Source organism: Nycticebus coucang, chromosome 14, assembly GCF_027406575.1.
Source record: "Nycticebus coucang isolate mNycCou1 chromosome 14, mNycCou1.pri, whole genome shotgun sequence".
In the NCBI taxonomy this organism is placed as follows: domain Eukaryota; kingdom Metazoa; phylum Chordata; class Mammalia; order Primates; family Lorisidae; genus Nycticebus; species Nycticebus coucang.
The window spans coordinates 79,936,673-79,949,913 of NC_069793.1; the positions used below are offsets into that span (position 1 = coordinate 79,936,673).

Consider the following 13,241-nt stretch of genomic DNA (forward strand, 5'->3'; position numbering starts at 1 on the left):
TGATGGGTTTTTCTTTGTAAGCTATTTGGTGTTTCTCCTTACATTTCACAGAAGTTTCTCCTTTGAGTTGACTTTGGCCAGTCTGATGACTATCCCATGTTAATCTTGGTGATTGCCTCTTTGTGACAAATCTCCTAGGTGTTCACTGAGCTGCTGGTATTTGAATATCTAAATCTCTAGCAACACCAGGGAATTTTTAGTGGATTATTCCCTCAAATAGGTTTTTTTCACCCTTAAGGATACCTATGATTCTCGTATTTAGCTGTTTCACATAATCCCATAATTCTCAGAGGCTTTGTTCATTACTCTTGATTCTCTATTCATTATTTTTGACTGAGTTACCTTGAAAGAGTTGTCTTTAAGCTCTGATATTCTTTCTTTTGCCTTTTCTAGTCTATTCTTACAACTTTCCACTGTGTTCTGTGTTTCATTAAATAATTTTTTCATTTCTAGAAATTCTATTAAGTTTTTTTCCAGATGTCTTTTTTAGTGAAATTTTCATTAATTTCTTGAATTGTTTTTCTAGTTTCCTTGAGTTATTTTTTCATTTTTCTTGAATTTCATTGAGTTTACTTATAATTCATATTTGAAATTCTTTATCTGTCATTTCAATATTTTCATTTTGGTTGCTATCCATTGCTAGAGAGCCAGTGTTCCCTTTTAGTGGCGTCCTTTCACTTTGCTTTTTCATACTTCCAGAGTGCTCTCACTGATCCCTTCTTATATGCTTCTTACATTTGGATTTTGTTTTGTTTAGATGCAGCTTTCCCCCCTCACACCACTCATGCTCGTGTATTTGTAGTCCATTCTTGGGTAAGATCCTTTCGCTTTGTACTTGCTTTGATGGTGATCTAGGTTCTGAGTAGAAGGCTTGCTTATAGATATCTTTAGTATAATATTTATCTCAGTTGCTAATTTTTTATAGTCTGTAACAGTGGTGATCTATGTATGTGTGCAGATTCCTTGTTTTACTTTGATGAAAAGGTATGGAGGACTTTGAAACCTTTCTCTTTCCTTAGCCCTGTGAACTTCTTGGCCATGTGAATTGTAGTAGCATGCCCGAGATTAATATCTGAGATAGTACATGGTACCTGTGGATGAGAATTGATCTTACCCTGTCATATTGAGTCAGTAAATGCTGTGTAAAGGGCTGGTTCAAACTGATCTCCCTATGAACAGGAGGGTCTTCTTGAAAGAAACAATCTGAATTTTTGAGGCCTGTGACTAGTTCTAGCCTCTCAGGTGGAGCACTGTTATGCCTCAGGTGGGGCTCTGGAACTTCTGAGTGAGTCCTTTATTTCTGCCAAGGTGTTGGTGGGTGGGGAAGTGTTTTGGGGTGGAGCTGAGTTGGATGAGCTTGCCCTCAAGACTACACAACAGCTGGTTAGGTAGCTATTTTGACAGAATTTGAAAGTCTCCCAGCTTCTGGGCAAAGTCACTAGGGAAGTGCTAAAGTGTGGCCCTACCCAATCAGATAGTCTGCTTACAGAGACAGGGCCATCTGAGATTCATAATCTGGCTGTCCATCTCTCAAACCTCACTTGGATTACTTATCTGACCCACTGATGTGTGACTTTACAAAACACCAGCAGGCAGGGAGCTCCCAAATTGGGCACCCTGCGTCTACTACAGTTTCCTAGGGGGAAAGGCATGAAACTTACACTCCATGGAAGCCTCAGCCTGCAGCATCTGCCCTCTAGAGAAGGATAGCTGCTCACCAAATTCTCAGCTCATACTTCATTCCCAGGTAAAATGGGTAGAGGATAGACTGCAGTTCCTACTCAGTCCAGGTGCTTGGTTACTATGGCACCCAGGGGAAGGCTCTTCCCCTTCAGAAGATCCATCCCAATCTAATAAGGTGGTTTTCCTGTGGCAGGGGTGAGCGGAGAGCACTTTCCCAGCTTGCCATACCTTGGTACCCTACAGTTTTATCTCACCAGTTCTGTCCACATGGACTTCCTCTCTACCTGAGTCTAGCTTCCAGAACTCCATCCTTATCAGCCCACTCAAGTATAGGGGCACAGGTTCCAGCCCGCTTGTCTGACATGCCAAAGTGTGACTCCATGAAATGATCACAGGCAAAGAACTTCTAAATTGGGCACCCCAGGCCCATTACAAGTCCTCAAATGGAAGTGTGTGGGACCTACTCTCTATGGGAACCTGTCTGCAGCATATATCCACTGGGGCATAGCAGTTACCCACCAAATTCTTGGCTCAATATGAACTCCCCCTGTTGAAGTGGTTGGGTGCGGAACAGGGGAAGAAGAGACTAAATGGAAGAAAGTCATTCTCCAGCCTCATATGGCATTCTCCTTGGAGGAGGAATCTCATAGAGAATGATAAAACTCTGGGATCACACAGGTTCTCCCCAATATTCCATGTTGCTGCCATATCTATGCTCACAGGGGTTGAAAAGCCTCCAAGAAACTTTGTACCCTCTGCTCTCAAAGGGCTCGTAGGAAAGGAGAGAGGATCTCCCCACCTTTCGCTGGACTCTGAGATTCCCTGGCTTTGATCTCTATCAATATCTTTTTTCTTTTATTTTCTTCCTTCTCTGCTTTGTAGTCTGCTCACTGGCAGACTCCAGCGCCTCTTTCTATAATCTGCAGCTGATCTGCATCTCTTCTCCCCTCTCCTTTATCTGAAATCCATTCTTCCTACCAGGACAGTCCAACAAGCAGTCTCTAGTTAGCCATCTTGCCCTCAATCAGCATTTCCTTTCAGCACAATGGGAATCCAGGAGAGAGTTGAGAGAGGAATGAGTCAGATATAATCTGACTTGTATTTTTACAATAGATTACTGGGGTCAAGAGCAAAAGCAGGGATGCCACTTTGGTAGGAGTAGAAGAAACAGGAGAGAGAAGTGGCTTTGATGCCAAATGAAGAAAATTGTAAAGAGAAAGGACTATTAAGTAATAGGTTAAGATGAGAACTGAGAATTCATCCATTGGATGAATCCATGTCACAGAAATTCTTAGTGACTCAGCCAATAATGATTTGGTAGAGTAGTAGAAATGAAATCCTTCATAAAACAGGTTCAAGTAATAATGGGAAGAAAAGAACTATAGACATGAAATTGGGGTGTATTGGAGTGGGATATTGCTATAAAGCACAATAGATAAAAGAGTAACAACTGAAGGGATATATAGAATAAAAGAATTTTTTAATAAAAGATATTCTAGGAAGTATCTAAAAGATATCATCCATAGGATGGGAAAAATTAATTATGGATGAAATGGGAAAGAGAGTGGAGAATTTCTAGAACATGTCCTCATATGGGAAAGTAGTCATGAAACCTAACACACACAACCTACAGTTTATCATTCGGATGACAAAAGTGTGAGATCATTGAAGATAAAAGACTGGTTCACCAATGGGCTCCCAGTGACTAGCACAATACTTAGTCACCCAGTTGAACTTAGTAATATCTCGAATTGAATTGAGCAAGAGACATTTTAATTAGAAAGAACATAAGTTTTGCAAAATAGTATGATCACGAGAATGTCTGTGGTAGGCCTTCAAAGCCATGAAAATACCACTGTAGTTCCTAAAAGAATGTGCTCTCTATAAGCTGCTACTTTGGTCTAGCTGGAGTTTGAAGGCCTATCTACCCTTCACCCTTTGTGTATCTGCCTGCTAAGGAAGTTTTGACTAATTTTGTTAGGTACATTTTCACAGTTCTATTCACAGATAATTTATTAAGAGATTGCAATGGAAAGAGAATAAGATGACAACTCTATCTACGCTATTATTTAGAAATTTGTAGCCTTATCCTGGTGCCGTATTCCACCTTACTTCTACTTCCATCAGTCCACAGTGTTATACTAACTCAACAGAGCAGTCTATCATCCCTTGCAAGCTACTTTAGATATGGGCTTCTAAAATTAGTCTCAGGTATCTAGAAACTCCTAGATACTATCTCAGGGGCATTTGATGATACTAGCATCTGTTCTTTATACCTCTGAATATCTGCAGAAAAAAATGTTGAGTGCCCTTCCTTTTGTCTTAAAATTTCTTGCCTATTACTGTTCATTTTCTTTATGTGTGTTTGTGTTTTACCTTTCCCAATTATACTGCATTTATTTGTAACACAGGGATGTCCATTGGACTGTCTGCACATGTTTACTGAATTTTTATTTGTTAATGAAGTGAACTACCCTTTATATACCCCCATACTTTATAAAACAAATAAACAAACAAACAAAAAAACCAAAAAAACACCATGTCATCATAGTATTCCAAGACATTATATTAAATGACCATGTCTCTCCAGGCAGAAATGGATGTCCAATTTTAGAAGCCTAGGCCAATAAATTTTTCTGAAACATACATGCAAAGAAATAAATTTGGATAGAAGACATGACAAAATTCCAAGTGTTAATTCCTTATCTGCCATGACGTAAACTTTAGACACAGTGCCTAACGCTAGGTAGTGATTGCAACACTATTCGTCTAAGAGTACCTTATTACCACACAAGTTATTTAAGTTAGCCTGATGCATTTTTGTGATTCATGTGATTTGTGCCATTTATAGTAGAAATATCTTGCTGGTACAAAGCTGTCCATATTCTAGCACCTACTTTACCTTTTCTTGGCAGTCTTTGAACCTTGCAACCTTTGCTCTATTTAGACCATATACAGTTAGATGACTATGGCATATAATTTTGCTTTCATAGACTTGGAATAGACTCTGTTAATGTAGATAAAATAGCAAGGGTAAATGGGAGCAATTTACAGGATGGCAAGTTTGGGTTCAACAAAATAGCCAACAATAAAATGGCTTCTTTGCAAAGTATTAAAAAACATCTCCAGCAACAGGAAAAGGAAGAACATTCCAACACCAAACCCAGTAGAAGAAAAGAAATAAACAAAATTAGAGCAGAATTAAATGAAATTGAAAACAAAACAATTATACAACAGATCAATAAATCAAAAAGTTGGTTTTTTGAAAAGGTCAATAAAACAGATAAACCTCTGGTGAACCTAACCAGGAAAAAAAGAGTAAAATCTCAAATTTCATCAATCAGAAATGACAAAGATGAAATAACAACAGAGTCCTCAGAAATTCAAAAAATCCTTAATGAATATTACAAGAAACTCTATTCTCAGAAATATGAAAACCTGAAGGAAATTGACCAATACTTGGAAGCATGTCATCATCCAAGACTTAGCCAGAATCAAGTGGAAATGTTGAACAGGCCAATATCAAGTTCTGAAAAGGCATCAACTATACAAAATCTCCCTAAAAAGAAAAGCCCAGGACCAGATGGCTTCACGTCAGAATTCTACCAAACCTTTACAGAGGTACTAATACCTATATTATTCAACCTGTTCCAAAATGTAGAAAAAGAAGGAAGACTACCCAACATGTTCTATGAAGCAAACATCACCCTGATCCCCAAACCAGTAAAAGGCCCAACAAGAAAAGAAAATTATAGACCATCTATATTCATCGCTAATGAATATAGATGCAAAAATATTCAACAAGCTCCTAACAAACAGAATCAAGCAACACATCAAACAAATTATACATCATGACCAAGTCGGTTTTATCCCAGGGTCTCAAGGCTGGTTCAATATACGTAAATCTATAAGTATAATTCAGCACATAAACAAAATAAAAAACAAAGACCATATGATTCTCTGAATTGATGCAGAAAAATCTTTTGATAATATCCAGCATCCCTTCATGATCAGAACACTTAAGAAAATTGGTATAGAAGGACATTTCTTAAACTGATAGAGGCCATCTAAAGCAAACCCACAGCCAATATTGTATTGAATGGAGTTACACTGAAATCATTTCCACTTAGATAAGAAACAAGTCAAGGCTGCCCATTGTCTCCACTGCTCTTTAACGTTGTTATGGAAATTTTAGCCATGGCAATTAGGGAATCAAAGGTGATCAAGAGTATCCATATAGGTTCAGAAGAGATCAAACTTTCACTCTTTGCAGATGATATGATTGTATAACTGGAAAACAACAGGGATTCTACTACAAAACTCTTAGAAGTGATCAAGGAATACAGCAGCGTCTTAGGTTACAAAACCAACATTCATAAATCAGTAGCCTTTATATATACCAACAATAGTCAAGCTGAAAAAACAGGTAAAGACTCTATTCCATTCACAGTAGTGCCAAAGAAGATGAAATATTTGGGAGTTTATCTAACAAAGGATATGAAAGATCTCTATGAGGAGAATTATGAAACTCTAAGAAAAGAAATAGCTGAAAATGTGAACAAATGGAAAAACATACCATGCTCATGGCTGGGAAGAATCAACATTCTTAAAATGTCCATACTACCCAAAGCAATATACAATTTTAATGCAATCCCTATTAAAGCTCCACTGTCATACTTTAAAGATCTTGAAAAAATAATACTTCATTTTATATGGAATCAGAAAAAACCTCGAATAGCCAAGACATTACTCAGAAATAAAAACAAAGCAGGAGGAATCATGCTACCTGACCTCAGACTATACTATAAATCGATAGTGATCAAAACAGCATGGTACTGGCACAAAAACAGAGAAGTAGATGTCTGGAACAGAATAGAGAACCAAGAGATGAATCCAGCTACTTACCATTATGTGATTTTGACAAGCCAATTAAAAACATTCAGTGAGGAAAAGATTCCCTATTTAACAAATGGTGCTGGGTGAACTGGCTGGCAACCTGTAGAAGACTGAAAGTGGACCCACACCTTTCACCATTAACTAAGATAGACTCTCACTGGATTAAAGATTTAAACTTAAGACATGAAACTATGATAATACTAGAAGAAAGTGCAGAGAAAACTCTTGAAGAAATCAGTCTGGGTGAGTATTTTATGAGGAGGAACCCCCAGGCAATTGAAGCAGCTTCAAAAATACACTACTGGGACTTGATCAAACTAAAAAGCTTCTGCACAGCCAAGAACACAGTAAATAAAGCAAGCAGACACCCCTCAGAATGGGAGAAGATATTTGCAGGTTATTTCTCTGACAAATGTTTAATAACCAGAATCCACAGAGAACTCAAACGTATAAGCAAGAAAAGAACAAGGCTTTTCCCTGCCCATCGCAGGCTGAGCAAGGGACTTGAAGAGAAACTTCTCTGAAAAAGACAAGCGCGCGGCCTACAGACATATGAAAAAATGCTCGTCATCTTTAATCATAAGAGAAATGCAAATCAAAACTACCTTGAGATACCATCTAACTCCAGTAAGATTAGCCCATATCACAAAATCCCGAGACCAGAGTGGATGTGGAGAAAAGGGAACACTTCTACACTGCTGATGGGAATGCAAATCAATACATTCCTTTTGGAAAGATGTATGGAGAACACTTCGAGATCTAAAAATAGATCTGCCATTCAAGAAATAATTCCTCTACTAGGTATATACCCAGAAGACCAAAAATCACATTATAGCAAAGATATTTGTGCCGGAATGTTTATTGCAGCCCAATTCATAATTGCTAAGTCATGGAAAAAGCCCAAGTGCCCATCGATCCACGAATGGATTAATAAATTGTGGTATATGTACACCATGGAATATTATGCAGCCTTAAGGGAAGATGGAGACTTTACTTCTTTCACGTTTACATGGATGGAGCTGGAACATATTCTTCTTAGTAAAGTGTCTCAAGAATGGAAGAAAACCTATCCAAGGTACTCAGCCCTACTATGAAACTAATTTATGTCTATATGTATCTTCTCAATGCATCTTTTTATCTACATATGAACCAAATTTATCATTTTTATTTTATGAGTATTTATTATGAAATATAATATTTTTATTAAATTAATGTTTATTTCTAAAAAAGAAACTAGATTAAAGATAATTATCATTTACTTAAGCTCTGCCAGGACCTATCTTGAGAGTTTTACATAATATAATTTTATTAATGTGAAGGCAACATTTACTTCTGTCTTAACTATATGCAAAAAAAGTTGCATAAAGGTAAAGCAGCTTGATAAAGGGCACACATAACTGTGACTCCAAAGTCAGTGCTCTTAAGCACTCCATTACATTCCTAGAAAAGTGCTTTATATATAACAGATAAAAAATATGTACATGTTAGATAAGTGCATAGTCTTAGCAACATTATTGTCACATCCATGTGATTATTTTGCAGAGAGAAGAACTGTAATTAAAACAAATCATGAGTATTTTATAATTCATAATGACTTTATTCCAAATAACCTCTTGCAGTTAACCATGTGTACATGAGAAAAATAGAAGATATATCCTTAATCATGTATTTTTAATAACTCATATTTCTATAATTTCTAACTGACTGGATTTCTAAAATTCTAATGTTTTTTCTATGGTTGAAATCTAATTTAGGCTACAGTGTAAATCAATAGCACCAAGAGTCCAGAATCCATCACTCATAATAAATTTGAGCTTATTTTCACTGTAACTGAGTCAAAGTTATTTATCCAACTCTTTTTATTTGATAGATTTAAGGGTACAAGTGGAATTTTTTTGCTTAGATATATCATTGTACAGTGCTAACAGGTAATTTTTCATCCCTCATCCCCTTCCCACCCTCCCTCCACCTGAGTCTCCAATGCCTATTACACTGCTCTGTATCCTATGTACACATACATACCTTAGCTCCCACTTACAAGTGAAAACATACAGTATTTGGTTTTCCATTCTTGAGTACTTTACTTAGGATAATGACCTTCAGCCCCCTCTCCTCAAAAGACATTTCATTCATGGTTATGAGTGTGCATGTGTGTGTGCATGCACACGTGTGTGTGTGTGTAAACTTATTTACCTACTCATCAGCTGATAGGCATTTAGGTTGATTCCATACCTGTGCAATAGTGAATTATGTTGCCCTATCTAACATTTTAGGCTTTCTCCACATTTATGATGTTATGGATAATATCTTACTCATCAAATAAATTATTTTCAAGAATCCAAAGTTTATAGAACATAGTATAAGAAAAAATAGTTATGGAAGAGTGAGAAAACAGTTACCCTTAGCTACTTTGGATAAGCTCTTCACCAGGTAGTCTGTGATATGAAATTTGAAAGTAAAAGAAAACCTAGACAAAGAAAAAAAGACACAATTGAATGAAGACAGAGCAGCAAGTGGAAACAATACCACTACCAAATATGTCTTGGTATGAAAAACTCCTAGCTCCCAAAATTGAAATCACCCTCTAAAAAGAAACAATTTCAATTAAGTTAAAGCAGCAGTCCATGAGCAACAACAAAAGGTACATGGCACTTCTCCATGAGCCCTATGCATCTTGCTAGTATATATTAACATGTGCAGACACACAAAAGTATACAAATCATCCAAAGGTCATCAGTTTTGACTCTTTTTTTATGAAGCTGTTTGTTTCAATTAGTTGACTATAGCATACCAATGGGCTATTTCTTAGCAAGAGTGGCAAAAAAAAAAAATCTAAGTTACAAAATGTCTTAAATCCTTTTTTACAGCGCAAAAGCAAACAAAAATATGAAACAAGAAACAATACAGAATGCAGACTATAGCAAGTTTGATGTAATATACATGATTAATAATTGTATATGTCTTTTGCTTTTTCTAATACTTCTTGTCCATTTCCATATGCTAATTTATCAATAGTCTTATGAGGTCAAGCTAACTCATTCCTCTTGTTCTATTCATTCATTTATTCTTTCTTTCTTTCCTTCACTCACTCATTTTTATTCATTTGTTGATCCATCTATTATTAAACAATATTTAATGAACTCTATGCCTCAGGCATTATGCTAGGTACTAGGTATAATATAATGACTAGAACAGACAAATTCTTGGCCATTGTAGAATTCACAATCTATAATGTAATAAAAAAGTAAATAAATACACAATTATAAATTATGATAAGAATTTGTGAAGAAAAATAATAAGTAACTAGAGGAAAGGAGGGAAGTAGGGCAGGAGAGAGAGACCCCTAGCAAGAATCTGTAGACAGAGAAGACATCTCTGAAATATTAGATAAGAAGAGGGTCTTTATCTAACAAATGCAATTGATGTAACCTGGTTCTTTGTATCTTCAATGAATCCTCAACAATAAAAAAAAAAAAAAGTAAGATTTAAGTTGAAATGTAAAGACAAAAAGAAGCCAATCTTTCAGTATATGCACAAGAATGTTTAAGGCATATGAAATAGTGATGGCAAAGGTCCTCAGGCTGTAAGCCCTTGAGCCTTAGAAAACAGAAAACCAACCAGCAGTCAGGGGAAGACACTTGTGCCATGAATTAGAGAGACAAGCAAAGGCCAAGATATGTTGAGCCTTAAAGTCACTGTGTTACAGAGTATGAAATATATACTTAGGGCAATAGAGAACACAATAAAAGGTTTTAAGTAAGGAAGGAGGGCAATTTAATTTTTCAGATTACTCAGACTGCTGTGTTCATGTATGAATAGTGTTATTGTTGGGGGGAGGAGCACAAGAAAGTGAGGGGCTCAAATTACAATGGTCTTGTGTTTAGTCTAAGTAAAAGATGATGGTGGCTTGTATTCTGGTAGTAACAATAAAGAAGGAGAAAAATGAATTCTAGATTTGACAATATGATATAGGATTGAATGTGAAGGATAAGAGCATTAAAGATAATACCAAGTTTCTGGCTAAATCAACTAGATAAATGGCGAGACAAAAAAACAGTGAGGGCCATATCCTCAGAATGTAAAGATAATCAAGAGAATGAATATTCATATCTGTTCTATTAGCTTCTTGAGTTCCTTTTGTTTGAATTTCAAGAACCTCTATGGAGCATCATCTATATGCTAGGCTCTAGACTAGCCTCTGAAAAATAAAAGCTATGTAATATTCAGACACTTTTCACAAGGAATCAGACTAATAAAGAAGAGAATAATATAAACTCTCAAAAATTCTTCCATGCGATTCATTCTACAATAATCTGGTAGGGTTCAATGGAGGACCTCCAAGATGAAGTCTTAATAATAAAATAAAGTAATTTTTTAATAGAATAAGGTAAGAATGGCCATTCCTGTATTTTATTGTATGAAACCATTTATGAAATAAGAAATCATGTCTTTGACCTGAGTTCCAAGTATGAAATGTCCCCTTTTGACACATGACTATTAAGCCCCTTTAAGTTTGTTTAAAAAAAAATAGAGGCAACAGTATACAAAACCCCAAGACTATCTACCATAACCATAGAATCAAAATTTAAGTCATTTTGATTTCTCCTAAATGCTAATTCTAATTATAAATAAAACACAAGACATAAACTTTACATCCTTGTCAGCATAAGTCAGTAATATTTACCAATCAGCTGTAGACAAATCAGCTTAAACAGCTCTTCTTGCCTTCAAAAGAATGATAATGTATAATAGTCAATCATGAATAAAGGTAAAAACTTACTTTTTTATTCTTTATAAATTATGCTGTAAGTGTTGTGAAGAAGAACTTCTCACTACTCACAGGTTTGAAGTCTCATAGTTTTTGAAATATTCTTTTGCATGAACAATAAACTTTTAGAATTATTAAATTTAATGTTTGGCCAGTTTAATGAATCCTTAGTAACCCTTATCATGGGCATAATATTCTAGTAGGTATTGCAGTGACATGTTTTCTGTCCTTGAGTTGTTCTCTTGTATTGGAGAGATTAGATGTGCACATATAAAAGAGTCAGAAAATAATGCCAATGTGAGTGAGGCATTGGGTATGATGTGATATAGACTGTTGCTGAATTCTTTTGAGGGAATTACAAACCAAGAAACTATATTCTGGAGTCAGAAAGTACTGTCCTATGGGATGAAACTTTCACTTGCACTCCAAAGGAAGTCTAGGAAGTCTCACGTCTTTTCTTTACTCATCTTCTCCTGTAATGATATTCCCAACATGGATCCCCTCCTCTCCCAACCTCTCCTGTCACTGTCAGCAGTTGAATTCTCTCCCTCCTTATTTCAAAGAGTAAATAGAAGCCATCCCACTGGATCTCTCTCAATTTCCCACCAGAAGCATACATTTGTACTGATATCTTCACACATCTGTCTCTATGTATGTGAGACCCACCATGACACATGGTCTTTGGATCTTATCCATTTCCATCTTCTCAGGAAATGTTGATTATTCATTATACCTTCTCTCTTAACTTCTTCTTCTCAATAATATCTCTATGAGCATTTTTCAATGAATATTAACTGTTTATTAGTCTAAAACACATACAGTATCTACCCTGTAGATACTGTGGGTTTGGTTGCAGACCACCACAATAAAGCAAATATCACAATAAAGCCAGTTATGAGAATTTTTCGCTTATAGGGATTTGGCTGTTGAAGAAAATTAACTTATGTTTACAAATATATCTAACATAGACAAACTAGAGCATGCTTCATTTTGGCTAATGGATGGCACTTGTAATATCCCCATGGCTTCTTATCAACTATATGCAATTTATTCCTCTGTTGGATCTGAAAATTTTAGAACTCACACAGTCATTTGCACATTAATAAGTGGAAAAATGAAGCACTATAAAGTTTTAAATGCCTATTTAAAGATTTGGTGTAGTTTTCAAAAGAAAATGTTTTCAACTAATCCCTAAACAATGATGACAGATTCAGAATGATATGCAATCAAAGCTTCTAAAAGTCAATTTCAAGGTGTTGCCAAACATGTTTGTGTTTTCTATTCAGCCCACTGCATTTCACAGAAAATTCAGATGAGTGAATTGACCACACAATATAGCAACAATCAAAACTTCAGGTTAATATTGCATCCTTTGTCTATATTGGTATTCCTCCCAACTAATGAAATTCCAGGAGGGTTTAATGAATTAAAACTGCATTTGCCTGAAAAAGCCAGTGAAGTTAGTGACTGGTAGGATGAGAAAGAATTCAGTGGTGTTGCTGTTTGGTCACCAGTGTTGCTTCTGTGCCATCTGTGTGGTGTGTATATGAATGCGAGCAGAATAATCTTCTGCATACCCCAAACCATATAGAAAGACGGCACAGAAGATGGGAAAACTAGTAGGGAATGCTCCTGTTGGTTGCTATTGAACTATAGAAGAAATTCAAAAAGAGTTGTTCCAAGTAGAAAATAAATGCGTGTTCATTCTCCAAGAACAGTGTGCATTAAAAGGAAAAAACAGCAATTTATTGTGATGTAAGACTTCAGAATACAGTTAATGATTGTGAAAGTCAACCTGCTTTTAAGGACTGCTTTTATGTAATTGCTCATAATCTATTCCTGTAATATACTTTTTCATATGTTGCATTTTTTCATAATATTTTTTAGCATTTCC

At 35.9% G+C, this 13,241-nt stretch overlaps 1 protein-coding gene across 4 annotated transcripts in view; it reads right to left on the reverse strand.

Moving 5' to 3' along the window:
* Positions 1 to 13,241, reverse strand: part of DLG2 (discs large MAGUK scaffold protein 2) — a 2,435,891-nt gene that overhangs the window by 1,834,332 nt on the left and 588,318 nt on the right. The gene's annotated exons all lie outside the window — the stretch shown is intronic.